At 41.5% G+C, this 18911-nt stretch overlaps 1 long non-coding RNA gene across 1 annotated transcript; it reads left to right on the forward strand.

Moving 5' to 3' along the window:
* The first annotated feature begins 12459 nt into the window (after window positions 1–12459).
* Window positions 12460–18526, forward strand: LOC134758678 (uncharacterized). The gene is made up of 2 exons (XR_010134117.1): window positions 12460–12657; window positions 17775–18526. It is a non-coding gene; the product is annotated as an uncharacterized lncRNA (long non-coding RNA).
* Window positions 18527–18911: the final 385 nt, after the last annotated feature.

Raw genomic sequence — 18911 nt, forward strand, 5'->3', positions numbered from 1 at the left:
CCGATCTGCTTACTGAAACTCTCCGGTTGAAATTCTGGCCACATCTAGCTTTTCCTGCCCTGCTCTTTTCCTATTGCAAATTCACCGTGTATAGTCTTCCCTAAGAAATGAGGTCATAGAGGCAGAACTGGAATAAACATCCATCCAGTCACAAGCTCCTCAATATAAAATAGTCTCAGCTTTGTCTCATTTGACTAGAGGTTCCATTTCTTCTTAATAACAAAACAACAAATTATTTAAATGTGTATTTGCATTTTTGGAAGTTCACTTTAGTTTTGTAGGAATGGAGACTGTCTTGTTCTCTACTCTCCTTTCTGATCACGTGCAGAGATGTGAAGTCTCGCTTGCTCAAGTTATTTGATTTTGTTAAACATAACGTCACAGATTTTTTGAGCCAAATCAGATTTTATAGGTCACCTAGTCCAAACCCTCATTTAGCAGATGAAGAAACTGAGACCCAAGGAGGTTAAGTAACTATCCCTGGTCACAAATCCAATCAATAGCAGGGTGAGGGGTCACTGACCCAAACCCCACAGTCATTCCACTAAATGCAAGAACACACCGAATTACATTGCCAACAGACTTCTCATATCCCCAAGATCCTCCAGTGGTTTGGGGAGGAAATGAAATCTCTTACAGAGAGATTTCACAGGGAGGCAGGAAAAGCACTGAAGTACATAGAAGCAGCAAGATCCCCCGAGAGTGACCTGAAGCTTCCCATGTATTCAAACGCATGGGGGCATTTTTGACCACTCTTGGAGCATTTCCCAGCCTGTAGATGGTACAGTTGGGCATAGAGTAATTTAAGGGAGTCATCTTTGTGAACTCTTGTGCCTGAGGACTTTCGTTCATATCAGATGCAATACTGAATCATCAAATCCTAAGATCTGTATGATTCTTGATACATGATATAGCCCTAGCCAGTGGCTAGGACATGTCATCACATGTAGTATAGGAAGCTTCATTTGGACAAGCATGAACAGAAACCCCTTTTCATCACGGTGGATTTCTAAAACTGATTTTGTATAAAGATGACTGCAATAAAATGGGCTGTAGTTGCCATAGAAACATGATTTCTAGAGTTTGGTAGCAGTTTTACATGTGTATGTGTGTGTGAGTGTGTATGTGTGTGGGGAGGGGTGTATTCTTGACCAAAAAGGAGCTGCCATAGACACGTAGCACCTAAAATGGGTAAAACCAATTTGCTTACACCATAGTCATGCATCATTTATTTGGCTTAGAGATGATTTATTAGCTCTCACATGAATTAATTAAATATTTAATTTACCATCCTCTGGTTTGCCTCCATAGAATTTAGAAGGACTTCGAGGTGTTAATTTAAATAGTTCAGTTCTCTTTAATATGCTACCCACTAACTTTGAACTGCTACCTTTTTTCCTCCTTGAAAAGTGTCTCCATAGCAAAGAGAATCATTTAAAATTATTCTATTGCCCAGAGTTTGTTTTAAAGTGGTGGGTACTTAATATATTTTTGTTGGTGATAGTAACTGAAAAATTTCTGGAAAACATGGGCTAATCCTACAATTCTTCCCATCTTCTCCTGCCCCTTCAATTTATTTAAAGCTACAAGTAAGGGCAACAGTTCACCTGTCAGTCAAAAAGCACCATGGCCCAGAAACAGGAAGAGACACACCCTTCATGGTCACAGAACCTACATGACCTTTGTGGCTGAGCTTTTTGACCACCTCACATGCCGCTGAAAGCATCAAGCCAACTACCAGACTTTTAGAATGGGCATTTTATTAAAGAGTTCACAGAATGGAGATGGGGATAAGCAACAGTCTAGCTGTACTGGTTCTTTCTTTCTTCTGGAGTGGGTACATAGTCACTGGAAGTGCTGAATACAAGGGAGTGAGTGTGGAGAATTTAATTATGGGTGTTGATTAGGCAGCTGGATAATTGGGACTGACAATGGTGTCTGTATAGCACAACAAGGCAGAAATGGTCCTGGTCAATGTAAAATTGGTAAAATTTGCTGGGTTGTTTTCTCTCTGAAGATCTGAATTTTGACTACAGTAGTCAAGTATTCCCCTAATTGTGTGTTCTGTCTGCAAATGTATTTAGGAAGATTTTTTATCCTGGGACTTTATGAACAACTCAAAGTATAAATGGTTAGTAAAACTGAAAAGGGTTTAATGTGGTTGCTAATAAATAATATAAATAAAAATGATAATCCTCTAGCTTTTATCTGTTGTCCATCCTAATACTGCCAAGGATGGGGTTAGCAGGTACATTCATGTACTGAAGGGGCAAGGGTAACAAAATGTACCCTTTCTGTAAAACAGGGAGAAATTCATAATTTTCTAGCCAGTATTTACACTCTTAGGAGCCCTAATTCCCAGTACTTGGCAATCTATATTTTCATTATTCTGCGTTAAGAATTACCCTCTCCTCACTAATGACTCAGAGGAATATAATGTTTCAAAGCAGAATTTCTTGACGTAGTTTCCACAGAAAACTTGTCCTGTTCTTTTGACTAATCATTTCAAGATCTGAAAAATACAGAGTCCTGGATGGTCCCTAGGGACTTCCATGATGAATGGTTGACATATTAATACTCTAAGAAATCATGCAGTAAAAAGACTTGCCTAACATTACCTTTTTTTTTTTCGCAAATTTACTTGACCATGGAATCCATTGGTCAGATTATACCTATCAACCTCCTCAGGTACTTTACAAAACCCTGTCCTACAGCAGAAATCCTCATAGAATGCTGTCATGGAGAAGTTAACCATCTGCTCAATGCTTTCTGCAAGCTCAGGAATCTCTGCTACTTTACCCTCAAGGTGAGATCACACAAGTCTAGTAAAATGAACTCACTATTTCACAAGGATGCCATATGGCTACTAAAAACTTCTTCCTTATATTGACCCTAAACTTGTGATTCAGGAGCACTCACTCATTGCTACTAATTCTAGTCCCTGGAGCCACACAAGGTAACATTTTCTTCTATTTGGCAGGCTTTCAAATATCTAAAGATAATGATTATATACATACTGAGTTAATACATACTACTACAGGCTAACAAGCTCATGTCGTCAAATTTTTGGCTTGTGATGTTATTTTCAGTTCCTCAACATCCTAATTTTCCTCAATTATGCTTTGTCAATGTCCTTCTTATAACATAACCCCAAAGACTGCAGTTATGACAATATTATGGATATAATTAGAGCATTTAAAGACAGTGGGATTATTACTTCCCTCAGTCTCAACTATCACTTCATAGATTGCCACAGGTTGTGTTTCTGGAAAACAGGCTCTGAGATAGAGATTGGTGTGTGGGATCCACACCCACGGAAGGAAGAGATGGAAGTGTGACAGGACAAAGGGAGAAGTTGAGTAGAGATGCAGGATTGACAGAAATTGTCTCTCAGAGTTGACTAGTTGGCGATAACCAAGTTTAGGTGAGAAGGCTGAACTTCTATACCATTCTCCTCCATCATCCATTCGTCACTGGATGAAGGCCACCTAGAAAGGGGGTGTCATCTCCTTAAGAAAGACAATCCCCAAAGGGGCTGTCACCTGAGGGCTGGCAGCTGGCCACACTCCCAGCAGTGGAGGGAATAAGTCTTCCATTCCTGAAAGCTGTTCTGACAGCACATGATGGCATCCATCATACAGCTCATCCATGACCTTATAGACCCCAATGAGGGTTTATGTTAAAATCTACTGAGGACCGTGAATGAGTATCAAGGAGGTGAATGACATGACTGTTTTTGCATTTTTAGTGGCTCACTCGTGCTATTGTACGGAAACTGGAGTGGAGCCAGGGTAGAAGCAGAGGAGACAGTCAGGAGGCCAGGGCTGAAGTCCTGGATGAGACAAGGCCATGGCAGGGCCTAGAATGATGGCAGTGGGTGAACATGGAGAGACGTGACTACAGGTGGATCTATTTCAGAGAGAGAGCAGTTAGATCTTGTAAACAAAGTGAAGTCGATTGTGAGGAGTGAAATGGGGTTGGACATGACTCCAAGGGCACTGGCCTGAACCACAGAGGGAGGAGGGAAGTCATCACCAGGACAAGGAATACTGGAGGAGGGACCATTAGGATGAGGGTACAGAGGGGACATGCTAAGTTTGATGAGTATGAGACATCCAAAAATATAAAGTAAGCAGTTGTAAATATAGATCTGGAGCTCAAAAAAGAAATCTGAGCTGGCAGTATAAATTTGGGAGCCCATCGATGTGTATTGAGCCCTTGGAAAGAGATGGATATTCCAGAAAGATCCTATAGAATGAGAAAGAGAGAAAGGAAAAGGAGGTCCAAGACAGACACTTGAAAGGCCCCAAAATCGAGGGGCTGGTTAACAGAGGGTGACATACAGAGGAGACTGAGAAGGAAGGAGAAGCGAGAAGAGCAGAGGGAAAGCCAGAGGGTGTGGTGCCATCAGAGCCAAGGAAGGAGAGCATTGAGGAAGGAGGGAGCAGCAGTCGGCGGCAAACACTGCAGAGAGGAGAGTGAGAGAAGAACAGAAATGCCCAAGGGGAGTTATTGCTGAGTCAGCACTGCTTAGTAAGCACTGCTTCAGACAGACCTAAAAGATGTGAAGGGAAGAATAGAAATGCTTCTTTTTTATTTTGTTGTTGCTGTTGTTATTGCTATCTTTTCAGCATCCTTCCTTCTGGCCACCAAGCACATGGCTTGGTGAAGAGTGGTCATCACATTGGCTGGCTGGCGTCTGGGACGGCACATGGCCCAGGCTGTGCCATCCCCTACTGTGTTCATTGTCCATGGCTGCTGTAACAAATGACCCAAAACTGGGTTGTTTAAAATAACAGGAATTTCTTCTCTCCTATGCTGGAGGCCAGAAGTCTGAAAGGAAGATGCCTTCAGGGTCATGTTTCCTCTGGAGGTTAAGGGGAATATCCATTCCTGAGCTGTCCCAGCTCCTAGTGGCCGCTGGCATTCCTGGGTTTGTGTCTGCATCACTCCCATCTCTGCCTCAGTGGTCACATTTCCTTCTCCTCTTCTATGAGTGGATCTTATTATGTCACTTATAAGTACACTTGATATGGCATTTTGGGCCCGCTTTGCTTGGAAATCTCCTTAGCTAAATATCCAAGTTCATCATTTACAAGGGGTGCTGTCCACACAACTCTAGGGCACAATTCAGCTAAGTTTTGGTCACTGCATAACAAAGATCACCTTTCCTCCAGTTTCTAATAAAAAGTTGAGCCTTCATTAGAGGTGTCTTCAATGTTTATATTTCTACCAATATTTTGTTCAAAGCAATCTAGATTTTTTTTTGCTGTTGTGCACCTGAAAATTCTCCCAGCCTCTGCTGCTATTTAATTCCAAAGCCATTTATAAACTTTTGGTACCTGTTAAAACAGCACTGCATTTCCAGATGCCAAAGTCTGTATGATTTCCTATGGCTAAGCTTCTCCTCCTGTCACATGACTCATCTGAAGAGAAGGCACAGACCCCAGCAGGGGCTCACCATGGGCCTTCTCTGGGCTTTTAAAAACTTTGCCTGAAGTGAGAAGACCCTTGTTTATTCTCTAGTTAGGACTGTTAGCCTATGAGTCTAGGGTTGAAGGCAACCAGGTTCTCAGTAAGGTAGAGAAAGTCGATGTCGTCTATCTAGTCTGAAAAAGAAGGAAGCCAGCACACTAAAAGCACAGACAAGAAACACATATAGAGTGTGAAGGCTCATTTTGTATCCCATTTTCTACATCCCATTGCTCTTGAGGTCATGACCAAGCATGAGAGACTCCTTTAGATGTTGAATAAACAAAGCGGGGGGGTGGTCTGAGGGGCAGAGGACACTTGGAGAGAGGGTGGCTCAGGAGGGAAGCGGTCAGCAGCTCCGGCACTGCAGAGTGTAGATAAGAAGACTGCAGAGACTGCCCTGGGTTCAGCCATCGGGAGTGACTGGTTAGTGCTTGAGAACACAGCTCTGGGTGAGGACTGAGGCAGGATTGGAAAGGATTGGCCAGTGAGAGGGAAGTAAACAGGCCCAGAACGGCACATGGGGATGCATGAGCTTTTGGTAGGAGAATGAAGAAAACACAGTAGATGCAGGTAGGACTGGCAATTTATTGGCAGAAATATGAGGATTTTTATTTTCTCTATAAAATATGAGGCCAAGTCTGTTGTGCATGAGAAAGAGAAAAGCAGTAAAGTGTGCTGGGACTGGGAATGAGGGTGATAGACAGGAGTTCTGGGGGCTGGGAGTTTTGAAGAAAATGGAGAAGATAATAAAGTTAGTGAGGATGATGAAAAAATACCTGACTTGAAAAGCATCCAAAATTGCCTGGCAATTTTGAGAGCCTGATTGAGCAGCCCTGTGAACCATGTCACATTGCTGCTCATATTCAATCTGGGGCAGCCAAAGTCTCAAGGTCTCCAAAGGGTTATCAATCCAGTCCTCCTTGCTAAAGAAAACTCAGTCCTATGAGCTCAGTTCCTGAGCCTCTGAAGCCGAATGGAGATTGAGTAGAAAGAGATAGAACTGGGGAAAGGGAGGGGATGCTGCGCTGCATAGGGTTGAGATTTATTTTTGACCAAGACTAAGGAATAAAGGCAGAAAGAAAAAGGAAGAAAAACCAAAGGCCGTGTTGGTTAGGACAGAGTTTAGTTTGGGGAGTTGAGAGTAGGAAGGAAATTAAGGGAGCAGCTGCCTGCCAGTGGGGAATGTTAAGTGTGAAAGAAGTAGATACAGATGAGTTTTAAGATGTTTCTTTGTGCATTTAGAACATATACCTGCTATGGGACTGTTTTAGAGGGATCTTTCACATTTCTGCATTTCTTGCAGATGATCCAGACTGTCTTTTAAAGAATGATTGTCTAGCAAAAAGCCTTGGAAAGTAGAGATGGTATCTCTCTCCAGAGCATTGAGCAGGTATACTTACAGCCAAATATAACAGTCAGGTTCCCTAATCTCAGAGTTTCTCTCCTGTAATGCAACCCACTGTGTGTGCAGGTGTCATTTGGCCCCCTTTGGGCCACCATGTAAGAATTGAAACACTGGAAGTGGAGCAAAATGCTGATACTCTGGCCACTGCTACTGCTGTAAATGATAAGCTGTTCTTCACCTTAGATTCAGTAATCTCATGTCTTCTAATGGCATAGTCAGTAGCTTACAAGTAGGGTAAAATCTCCACCCTGCACAGTTCTTGATGGTACCATCTATCCATCCACTTTTTAAAAGACTAAAGCACGAGTTTGAATTACTTAGATGATATTTTTCTGTCAAACAGTTATTTATTTGAGTTGACACCATGAAGAGAACAGGCTATAGCCACAGGGCCCAACTTTTATTCAGGTTATATCCCACTTCCATCTTTGCCTGTAATCAGTCCATACTAGTCCTTAAGAGTAGATTAATGCCACAATGTGATTTTTATTTCTTTCTTTATTTTTACCCTGCCACGCTCCAAAAGAGGACTGGCGTTACCTGACAAAAATTCATCAAATGCAACAAAATAAAAAACGAGTAAATGAGGAAGCTGTGTTAAAAGAAGAAATCAGGGCAGGATAAATAAAAATGAAACTAGGCATGCATGCTGTCACGTCCTGGAGATGGGTCGTAGATCCGGTACTGAGCTTTTTTACAGGCATTGCAAAGATGAAACTATGTAAGGCCCAAATGTACTTGCTTTTCATGTGCTTCCTTAAGTTTATTATCAGCTTTTCCCTACACAAGATTTGTATCCTCATAAGTCTAGTTTAGGGGTGAATCACAAAATCCAAAAACTATTTTCACTTTATTCACATGAGCATTATTGGAGAGAGGAAAACTAGTGCAACATTTAACTCTATCACTTACTATTTGTATGAACCTGGTAAAATCCCCTAATCTTTCTGACTGTCTATTCTGTATCTATAAAATTAGGGGCAAGACCAATCTCACAAAGTTCATTTGTTCATTCATATTTTCATTCAAATACATCATGAGTGCTTACAATGTCCCAGGTTCTGTTCTGAGAACTGAAATAGGAGTGAACAAAACATCATGGAGTGTATATAAGGCAGGAGATATGGGTCAGAAACAGTGTAACTAAGTAAATATAGATTATCTCAGATGATTTTACTATGGAATAAATAAATCAGGCAGGGTCTGGTGGCTCACACCTGTAATCCCAACACTTTGGGAGGCCGAGGCAGGCGGATCACCTGAGGTCAGGAGTTTGAGACCAGCCTGGCCAACATGGCGAAACCTCATCTTTACTAAAAACACACACACACACACACACACACACAAATTAGCTGGGTGTGGTGGCGTGCACCTGTAGTCCCTACTAATCAGGAGGCTGAGGCAGGAGAATCGCTTGAACCCAGGAGGCCGAGCTTGCAGTGAGCCGAAATAGCACCACTGCACTCCAGCCTGGGTGACAGAGCAAGACTACATCTCAAAAAAAAAAAAAAAAAAACCGAAGAAAAAAAAGACATCATGGAGGGGCACAGTGAATGCTGGGAGAGGGCAGGAAGATTGCAGTTTTAAAGAGAGATCAGGGAAAGTCTTACTGAGAAGATATGAGTCAAGCAGAGATCTGAAGAAGAGAGGAGTGAGCCTATGGATACATGGGGAAGAGCACTCCATGCAGATGAAACCCTAAGGGCAAAGGCCCCAACTCGATAGCTGGGAACAGTGAAACAGAGAAGGAGGGAAATCCAATCCAAGGTCATTAATGAGCTGTAATTGTATTTGATCTTTATACTTTTTTCTAGTTTCCTTTTTTTTTTTTTTTTTTTTTTTACTGTAAACATATATTACTTTTACAACTGGAATGTAGTTTTTCCTTATATACATGACCTCACTGGGGACCATCTCAGGAGCCACGTAGAGTGTGCCTAAAGATTGCCCATTCAAGAGATGGGGGGAGGAGGATTCATCTATGTGCTTCTACCCCTGACTGTTCATGGACTGCCCCTGAAGCACGTGTCAGAGTGGCTGAATGGGTTCCTGCTGCCTCCCCACGCAACATGAGAGAAAGAACCCTGAGCACACAGTGGACAATAGGTAGGCAGATGGGGTGTCGTGTTGTCAGCAGGCAGCTGGCAGCTGCAGCTATGGCTGGCATAGGGGTGGCCAGGAAAATGTGAAACACAGCATGACCACCTCTGCATTCACAGCAGGGAACACTTTGGGGTCTGTAAAGATGAGTGTAGATATGTTTTCTAGAGCTCAGCATCAGCAAGTAAAATGATGATTTCTTAATAAATTTAGCTATGATTTAGTGAACAGTGACATGGACTTGGTGAAAAGATTTCATTTCTAGCACAGCACATGCTCCTTTCCCACCTTGTGGCATCTCCAAGGCTCAGATTCATTATGTGAAAGCAGAAAGCAATACTTCAACAGCTGGTATAAAAATGAAATTAGATGATAGAGACATTTACATACATATACATATATACTGAATATATGTGTATATGCTATCTTTGTAAAGTGAATACATAGAATTTTATAAAATGTGCGTCCCTATGGAAATGCTCTTGTTGGTCCCCATCACGATGCTGAGCAGAGCTCTGGCAGGGGAAGGGTCCTGGGCAAGGCTTACACAGACCTCTTGGATCCCACACAGCCAGCACAGCCAGCTTCCTATTTCCTGAAGAGCAACATAGTTGAATCTGGGGCACCAGTTCTTCCCACTCTGTTCTCTTTCCTCCTTCCCAGCGTGACCGCTTTCTGTTATCAATCAATGAGTGTGACCATCAGAGAATCCCACTGTGGCCACTGAGATGCTCTTTTACAACAACATGCAGTGTGGATTCTGCCAAAGACTCCCCTACCTACACTTATTTTGTCAGAGAAAACCACTGACAATGTTCAGCCCACTCTATACCGTTGTTTTATTAAGTGAAATCCATGATCCATAGAAACCGGGAATGTTAAATTGTTAATAGTACCTTAAAAGTTTCACTTCTTCCCTTTAATTATTTCATTGCACTTTAAAGGAGGCGAAAGATTATAATTTGTAATCATAAATTTGTATTCTGTTTCCTTAATTTGATTTGATATATCCCAAGCTATACCTTATGTACTTTTTTTTTTTTTTTGAGACAGAATGCCGCTCGGTCACCCAGGATGGAGTGCAGTGGTGTGATCTCAGCTCACTGAAACCTCTGTCTCCCGGGTTCTAGCGAATCTCCTGCCTCAGCCTTCCAAGTAGCTGGGATTACAGGTGCCTGCTACCATGAGCAGCTAAATTTTTTGTATTTTTAGTAGAGACAGGGTTTCACCATGTTGTTCATGCTGGTCTTGAACCCCTGACCTCAGGTAATCCACCTGCCTTGGCCTCCCAGAGTGCTGGGATTACAGGTATGAGCCGCTGAGCTCAGCCTGTATCTGATATACCTTATATGAAAAAAATACAGTTGTAAAAGTAATATATGTTTGTGGTTAAAAAAAGGAAACTAGAGAAAAGTATAAAGATCAAAATACAGACAATGACTTCCAATATGTTGATGTATATGTTTCCAATATAGTCACTTTTTATGTACTTGGGATTTTTTCAGAAGTGCAATTTTGTATCCTGTTTTTCTCTATAATTTTATAGTGAGATCATTTTCATATGCAAGTGTAAACAATCAGAGGTTAGCAGTAGAAAAAGCGAATGAAAGGGAATTCAGCACCTCTGCAACGGACAGATGGGTCCTCTCAGGCATGGCCACGGAATAAGGTGGAGAGGAGAGCTCTGGGCAGGTGAATAAAGACAGGCCACAGTGAATAACTAAGGACTAGAAGCTTCTGATGTGAGCAGAGGGACGAGAATACTTCCCCCAGTTGTCCATCACACACTGTTGCATCCTAGGCAGCCTCAGAGCAAAATCCCACATGCCCACTTGGGTAGTCTGATGCTGTTTCTAAATAAATTTGCTGTCCAACCATTTTCTGTTGGCTGTCCAGATAAGGTTTTACTGTTTATTGCTATACAAATCTCCAGGAGTCGGATTTATTCTTTCAGCTTCACATAGTCCTCCATGTGAAACTCAAAGAAAATAAAAAGCTGGAAGATGTGGGAGGAAGAAGTGATAAGCTTAGGGATTCTTTATTCAGTGAATAGAGAATTATTTTCTCTGAATTCAAGGTTATATTCACTTTCATAGATCAGGACGCTGGTCTTTACATTGGGATTTCAAGGAAGGCTACACTTATAAATTAGTAAAATGTATGAGTCATCCCGAAGTTGTGTTTGATCCAAGATTCGGCTACCAGCCTAGCATAACACCCAGCATCTGTCCTACATTCAGTGGGCCCTTTATTAAAATATCATTCCTGGAATCAACCAGTCTTGGTTTTAAACTATAGAATTTTTATTGCTGTCCACATTAATACACAATTACCAAAAATACTAGACTCTTGTTAGAGGTCAGTGATGATTTGAGACTGTATATTTATATGTTAATGCATGCTTGGGTTATAAGGCAGAGCTTCCCAAAAACCACAGCAAGTGTAGTTTTCAAAAATGAACTTTGGATAATAACCGTGACCCCTGCATTCCAAAGACATTACAAGATGTGAACCACACTGTTATGTGGTTGTGGCTTTTGAAACAAAATTAATCTTTTGGGAAATACAAGGCTCAAGAGGAAAAAATAAGAGAAAAAACTGGGTAACTCAGTGAAAAGCATACAAAGATGGGTTCCATTAAACCAGTAGAAAGTTTCTTTTCATGTCAATTAACCTCACAGATCATAGAAGTTATTAAGCTGAATTATTTATTCAAAGGATAAAACCCTAAAGGAAAGGAAGAAGATCTTTAAATGGCACTGCCTTGCACAGATTTTAGGCAATAAATCAAGTTCCCAAACAATTTCAGTCACTAAAGTCCTGAAGTGTATTAGATTACCAAATCAAGTGATATAGAAGGAGGCAGCACAGTCCATGTCTGAATATATATGCATTATTGCATTCATGCCTGACTCTCCTGAGTTAGGAAGAAATGCACGTGTTTTCACAGGTAGAATAATTTTCCAGCTTTTAGTCCCAAATGGACACAACACTGACACCAAGAAAATTGACAGAATATTATTGAAGCTTAAATCCTGTTATATGTGAATACAAATGCTGTGCTCCTTTTGAACCCTTAGCAAAAGGGAGCACTTCTTAGAGATTAGGGTCTGCTGCAGGAGATGAGGAGCAAGCATAAAAATTGGCAGTTTTGTGCTTTCATGCAATCAATATTGTTTATGAATTGCTCCAACATGGCTGCATCCATTTAAAGTGGGGGAAGAAAGACACTACAAATACACACACTTGAGAATTTCAGGAAATTACCCAAATGCTCAAATCCTTGCTGGGGGCAATGGTTTTCAATAGGAGTTTACATGATAAATCCATGCACTGAATACATTTAAAAAATAATAATCTGGCAGTGCATGGAACAATAGCACACCCATATCGCCTGTTTATTTTGAAACAGTCCTTTGTCAGAATGTGTCTGAAATTAGGCCATCAAAAAGGAAACAGACAAAGAAGGCCCAGAATGACTGAAGCAGGCAAGGCCGCTTGTCCAGTAGACCCTGACAATGCCACGCATGCTGCGGAAACTGCTCAGAGAAGAGCTTACAAAGAAGCAGACAAAGCCAGCATGGAAACGGGTGATAAGCAGAGATCTGCGGCCATCAAGAGGGAGAGAAGAGGAGGCAGCTGCAAAGACTGAGGCCAGAAAACCGATGGAGAGTCAGGTAGTAGATAAATGCAGCGATAGTAATGATGCTGCATTTATCTGGGCTGGAATTCACTGGCTGGGTGTCACTATTGTCAGTGTGCTCTTGGTCATCTGACGGCTTGTGAACTACTGATGAACAAGGTTGATTTCCATGGCCAAAGTTATGTTAGGGTTTTGAAAGGGAGAGAAAAGATCTTGTAGATCCCAAGTTTGGTTTTGAAAAATATCATGTCTGAAACTAGAGTAAACAGCAAAGGCTAAATTTTCAAAAACAAAAAACTAGGGCCAGCGTTTGTGAGAAAGCCCATTCACACCCACACGCTGGCTGGCGCAGGAGATGTGGGCATATCTTGCAGGGAAGTTGCTTCGGAAGTGAGAGCCCACTGACAGCCGTCATATCTCTCCCAGCATAATCTTGTAGTTACAGCCCCATCTTCTGTGAGTGCAAGATTGCCACTTTTTTAAGAACTTTTTTTTTAACACCTGAGTCATTTCTTTACAAGGGACAAGTGTTCCCACAAGACAAGTGACGTTCAAGGTGCCAAGAGAAGCTGTTTTTTTGTGTGTTTTGTTTTGTTTTGTTTTGTTTTAAAAAAAAAAAAAAGGAATGGGCAAGAACCATAGCTCCAAAATATCCTCCTGGGCTGAACTTTCCATTTCCACACCTGCAGTTTTCTAAGGTGTGCTTAAATGATCCATTTAAGGAATTTTGCCAGCTAGTGCGTTTTGTTTTGTTCCTTCTACTGTGGATGGATGAAAAAGCAGTTATAAAACCATCGCTAAAGAACCAAAGGCAAAGACAGGATTCGTACATCCTAAACTCCCTGCTCTGGATTCTCGGTGGATTTAAGAATATCAAAAGTTATTTTGCATTTTCCACAGTGGAGAAATATAATTTAACAAAAGCACTGTGAGTGGTACATAAACTCTTTAGTAGCTGGTTAAAAGGTTAAAGGAAAGGAGAGTAAATAACTCATCCTTAAGAAGGGAGAAGACTCCCTGATCCTGGTTTTAGAAATTGATCCCTAGTTCAAGCACAAAGAAATGACGGGGAAAAAAACTGACCACAAAAATTGCTTTCTCCCCATTATGTCTCACTCCAGCCTGCATAATTAGTTGGAGAAAGTTTCACGTCTGATAGCCCCACTCTCAGTCCATGTCTGCAAAATTACGACTGTGTTGTGGTTTCTTAGCTCCGAAGACTCCATGGGCATTTAGCAGGAAGGCCACATCTCTCATTCAGCAAGGTGGCAGGTTTTGCGGGGGTTCTGGGGAGTTTGTGATTGCTGCTTCGTGTGCACAGAGTGAGAATTGCTCTTTGAAGCACATCCATAATTTCAAAGTGAAAAGCAGTCTTTGAGAAAAGTGCCTGTGATAGGTAGTCTCCTAATAACAGTAGAAAATTATTTCCACAGCATTTGGGACTCTAACGACCCTGGTGACATCTCCTCCCAGTTCAGCAGGCGCCATTCCTTGTTGGGATTACAAAAAGGTGATAGCACGCCTGGGCCTCATTATAACAAGACTCCAGGGGGTGTGGAAAGAGCTTTTCTCCAGTCTAGAATAATTGTGTCAGCTGTAAAAACTGTGTACTGACCCCCTTTGTATCAAAGATCATATTGTGATGAAGAGGCATCTTTCTTTCTTTCTTCCTTGTAGTTACATTCCCAATGCTGGAAGAAAAGATTTCCCTGTGTGATTACCTTGAGGGGTACCAGCACTGTTAATAACAAGTCAGTCCAGCCCAGATTCTAAATGTTAATAGACTGACGGGCCTGGGGGAGAGTTTTCAGCTGGGGAAGCGGGCTGGCAGCAGCCCATCTCCCAGCATTGACTCATGCCTGAATCACAGCCAGGCTGGCAGGATGTTGTTTTGGGGAAGTTCACAGGCCTGTCAAAAACCTGCTGTTGCCATTGGCTGATATTATGCAAGATTCCAAATGATATTTATTTATATTCTCCTTTGAGTTTGTTTTGTGGCTCCCCCTCCCCCCTACAGGCACTAGAGCTTCAAGTGACCAAAAAGAAAAAGAACATTTAAAAGATAGGCAAGAGCTCATCAAAAATAAAAGGCACTCTGCCACCGAACTCCCTTCAGCTCTCAGGTCAGAGCAGTGCCAAGCAATTTGCTTTAATTCATTAAAGACCTTTCTTCACTCTTCCCATTGGACAGGTGCAATTGAGAGACAGGCCTGGGGATAAGGCAGAGCCCCCATTTAGATTTCCACCCATGGCAAAGAAAAATGTGCAGTTGCATGCAGGCATATTCCTTTCCACACTTGTAAAATATCTTTATAACTTGCTGGGCTAACAGATTAAGCATTTAACTTCTCTGATGGGGTTTAGCCTAGGACTGGGAGGATTTCCTTTGTTTCATGTCTGACTGATGATGGGGGTGAGGGCGGGGCAGTGACTGTGCAGCTCTTAGAAGATTCAAGGAGACTTGAGCTTTTCAATCTCAGTTTCTCCCACTCCTGGAGTCTGTAGGAGTTTAACTGGAGAGCTGAGGAAATTCTCCCAACTGTATATTATGAAGCACTGATAAGTTCCTTTGCAGAAACTTGGTAGGCAGAAAGAGTGTGAGTGAATTCATTTATATGCCTAATTTAAGACATAATTGAGAGGCACAGTGTTCTAATAGATGGAGTTCTGGCTGAGGAATTAAGAAACCTGAGTTCCATTCTTAGCACAGATGATGGCTCAGTGCAGGGAAATCAAGGGCTGGCACTTTCCAGAAGAATTTGAACTCTAGAGACAGTCAATTCAGGACACAATTATTCAGAAATACAGCCATGATCCCCATTATCTAGAGCTTTCATTGTTCCGATAAAAAACAAATTTAGCTCTCCTTAAATTCTTAGCAAAGTCCTAATAAAAATGGTATTTGAGTTGAGCCTCTAGAGGGGAAAAGAAGGTATTATTTAGCATTCACTCTTCAAGGGGGAGCTTTCTTTGGAACGTTGTTCAAAGCAGACCTGTGGTGTGGAGGAGGGGCTCCCCCAACCCTGGTGATGGGGAGGCACACCAGGGCTCTTTCAAGTCCTGCCTAGGGCACTGGACACAGCTGTACTACTGCCTCCCTGAAAATATGACCTTGGCCATTAGCCTGAGTGCTTGGTAGTTGTTTCCATCTAAACAGCACACTCTGGGAAGATTTTAGATTTAGAAGACAAAGCAATCAATGCTCATAGCTTCGCTGCCCTTACATACACTGCAATCTGCTCTCTGCCTAAAGTTGTTGGGAATACTAACGAAGTAAATGCAAGTAATTTTAGGAAACTTTCTCAAGCCATCATGATTATATAAACATAAATCTCAAGTACAGTTATCACCAAATTATGTTACCAAATATTCCCCTTGAACTAATGATCATTTAACGAATTAACAAAGTGGTCCACTACATAATACCGTAATTGGAGGTTCCACACAAAATAGTCACTTCCTCTCCAGCACTAAGAACCTCTTTTGATTTATTTTCCCCATGTGTCTTAATTTTTTGAGTGTCAAAAATTGTATTCCTATCATTTTTGGCTTTATCAATGATGAACATGTTTTTATTATATTTTACTGATTTGGTCTTTCACTAGACAGTCATTGGTGTCAAATATGGACCATGCACCTTGCTAGGTATTGGGATGCAAAGACAGATGTCTACCCCTGGCCTTAAGGAGTGACAGTCTGGAAAGGAAAGACAGACCAGTCAGGATAGGACTGGGTCACAGGCGCTCCGGTATGAGTCTCAGGTTTAGTAGAGATGCAAAGATGAGAGAGTATGGGAAAACGAATAGGAGAGAGGAGGTAATGAATAGATATTTAGTTATTTTTCTCAGTGGAAAAACAGGGTGTAGCCTTCTGAGCAAATTCAAGGCACAGCACAGTGTGAGGTGTTTGATGAATCTCAATGTTTGGAGCTAAGATGTAGTAGAGAGCAGATGAGAGAAGGGCATAAGAAGTATGCAGAGGTCAGATCTTTGGAGTGCTGCTCATGCTTGTCTAGACTATCATGTAGGCAATGGGAAGTTATGGAAAGATTTTATCAAGACAAAGACATGACTCCGTATGCTTGAAAAGATCACTCTGGGGGTGGTCCATGGATAGAGGTTGGATTAGAGAGAGGTTTAATAAATATATACGCCCAAGTACACATTTTCTCTTCTATTAACAAAACCTGTATTTTTCTTGAGAAACTAACTGCTCCCCATGCACAACTGATGGGAGTTGTGTAGGATAACTTAACTCTTAACTCTTTTTCTGGCTCATTTGGGTAAGAGCAAAGGACAGCCCATCCTGGGACTTTGCTAAAGCAGTTAAAGAGGAGGCTGTCTCTTTCAGCTGAGATGGCAAGAACAGGCTGTAAGCCTGGAACTGAGCTGCCACCATGATGCACATTGGGAGAGCCTGCCTAGATGGAGTCACACAGAGGAAAGTCTTAGGGTATAAGGATGGAGTGAGACAGAGCTCTCATTATGTATTTCTATACTCTGGACTGAGCTGTCCCTGGGCCTTCAGACTTCTCAATTGTATAAGCTTATTTAGTTGAGTTTTCTGTCACTTGCAACCCAAAGTTTCCTAACTAATGCAGTGAGGAAGGGAGACCAGTTCTAACAAAACAGTTCAGATGAGAGATAAGAAGAGGCCAAACTAAGGCAGTAGCAGCAGGATTGAAGAAAAGAGTGACAAAAATGGAAGAAACTAAAGGGGCAGAAAACTAAGATTCGGTGACTGATTACATCTGAGGGTGAGGAGAGGAAGATACCTAGGATTATCCCCAGGTTTTTCACTTGACTGCCATGGCAGTGAAATTTACCACCATAGAGGATAGTTGATAAAGAGAAGGTACGAGGGAGAAGAGAATGAGTTTGACTTGGGATATGTTGAATTATGTCCTCAGGGACATCCAGGTAGAGATTAGAATAAGCAGTTTGATAATGATTCTGGAAGTCAGTAAAGAAACCTGGACAAGCTTGAAATTGAAAATAACAACTGTAGGTTACAGATTCCTACAACTCATAACAACTATTTGAGATCCCAAGATCCCAAGGTGAGAGCAATCAATGGATATGAACAAAAAAATTGCTGTTTCTCAAAGAAAGTGCAACTTATGTTTTTGGTATGACACTTCTTGTTTTTCAGAACTGTTTAGGACATTGTTGAATTTTAACATCTCCAGATGCTGGCACTAAACGCTGGAGCACCTTCCATCCTTCAATTAATGCAACAACTGGAAATGCCCCCCTGTGGTTCTCAGTGTCCCCCGGAGGGGTAGTATCATCTTCCATACGCCGTGTGAATCACTATGACTAGTGTGTGGATCTGTGTGCTAGCATATGGGTAGCCTTCTACTCCTGTATCCTTCATACAAATATAGAGGAAACTGCTCATCTGTAAGTACAATGAAAAAGCCACACAATGAATCCAACTCTGAAAAAGCTGAATGCTTTCACACTATGTCATCCTGCCTGCCTGTCCTGCTCTTCTCAGAACCCCAATCTTCTTAGATGAATGCTCAGAAGCTCTGTCTCCTGTAGCCACCTTCAGCCCACATACCACCTGTGCAAAAATGTACATACATATCAATGTGCATGAGCATGGTGTCACAACACACATCTAACTTTGTGTCTGTTTGCAGATGCGCATCCATGATATGGACCACTTGTGCCATTTCTAAGTTTGGGAAATATTTAATATCATTCAAAGCCAACCAATATGGCAGTATGCTTTGAAAGTGAAATTCTAGTAACATAAAAATCACATTTATCTGAAAATGAGCAGGTTTCCATGTGTGAGTAGTAAGGTACCCATGTGTTGAGAGTGACATGTAACGTGGGGTTTGTAAAAACCTCTGACAATGTTGAATATATAAAAGACATTACTGAAGTATGCAATGATTGGCTCCTTGATTCAATGAGTAATAGGTACCTCTCAGACTAATTTGAAAGCCTTCATTTTTTTTTGACAAGCTCTTTAATTTGCACAGTATCATGAATTAACTTGTATGTAAACATAGCAATTTGATGAATTAAATGCATTAAATAAAACGCATTGACTGCATGAGATTTTATACACTTGCTCTTGGAGTAAGAATCTCAAGGAAATTAAGCTGTCTTTATCTTTTAAAGCAGAAGCTACAGGGGGCTAATTTTTTCTCTCATTTCTATTGGAATAAGAGAGGCTGTTGGGGAGGCAGGGGGAAGAGAAGAAAGGAAAAGTAACAGGGATCTAAAAACAAAGGAAGAGTCATTGTCCATCAGTGCCATGTCTACTAGGCTA

The sequence above is a fragment of the Gorilla gorilla genome, chromosome 5 (genome assembly GCF_029281585.2).
Source record: "Gorilla gorilla gorilla isolate KB3781 chromosome 5, NHGRI_mGorGor1-v2.1_pri, whole genome shotgun sequence".
NCBI classification, from domain to species: Eukaryota; Metazoa; Chordata; class Mammalia; order Primates; family Hominidae; genus Gorilla; species Gorilla gorilla.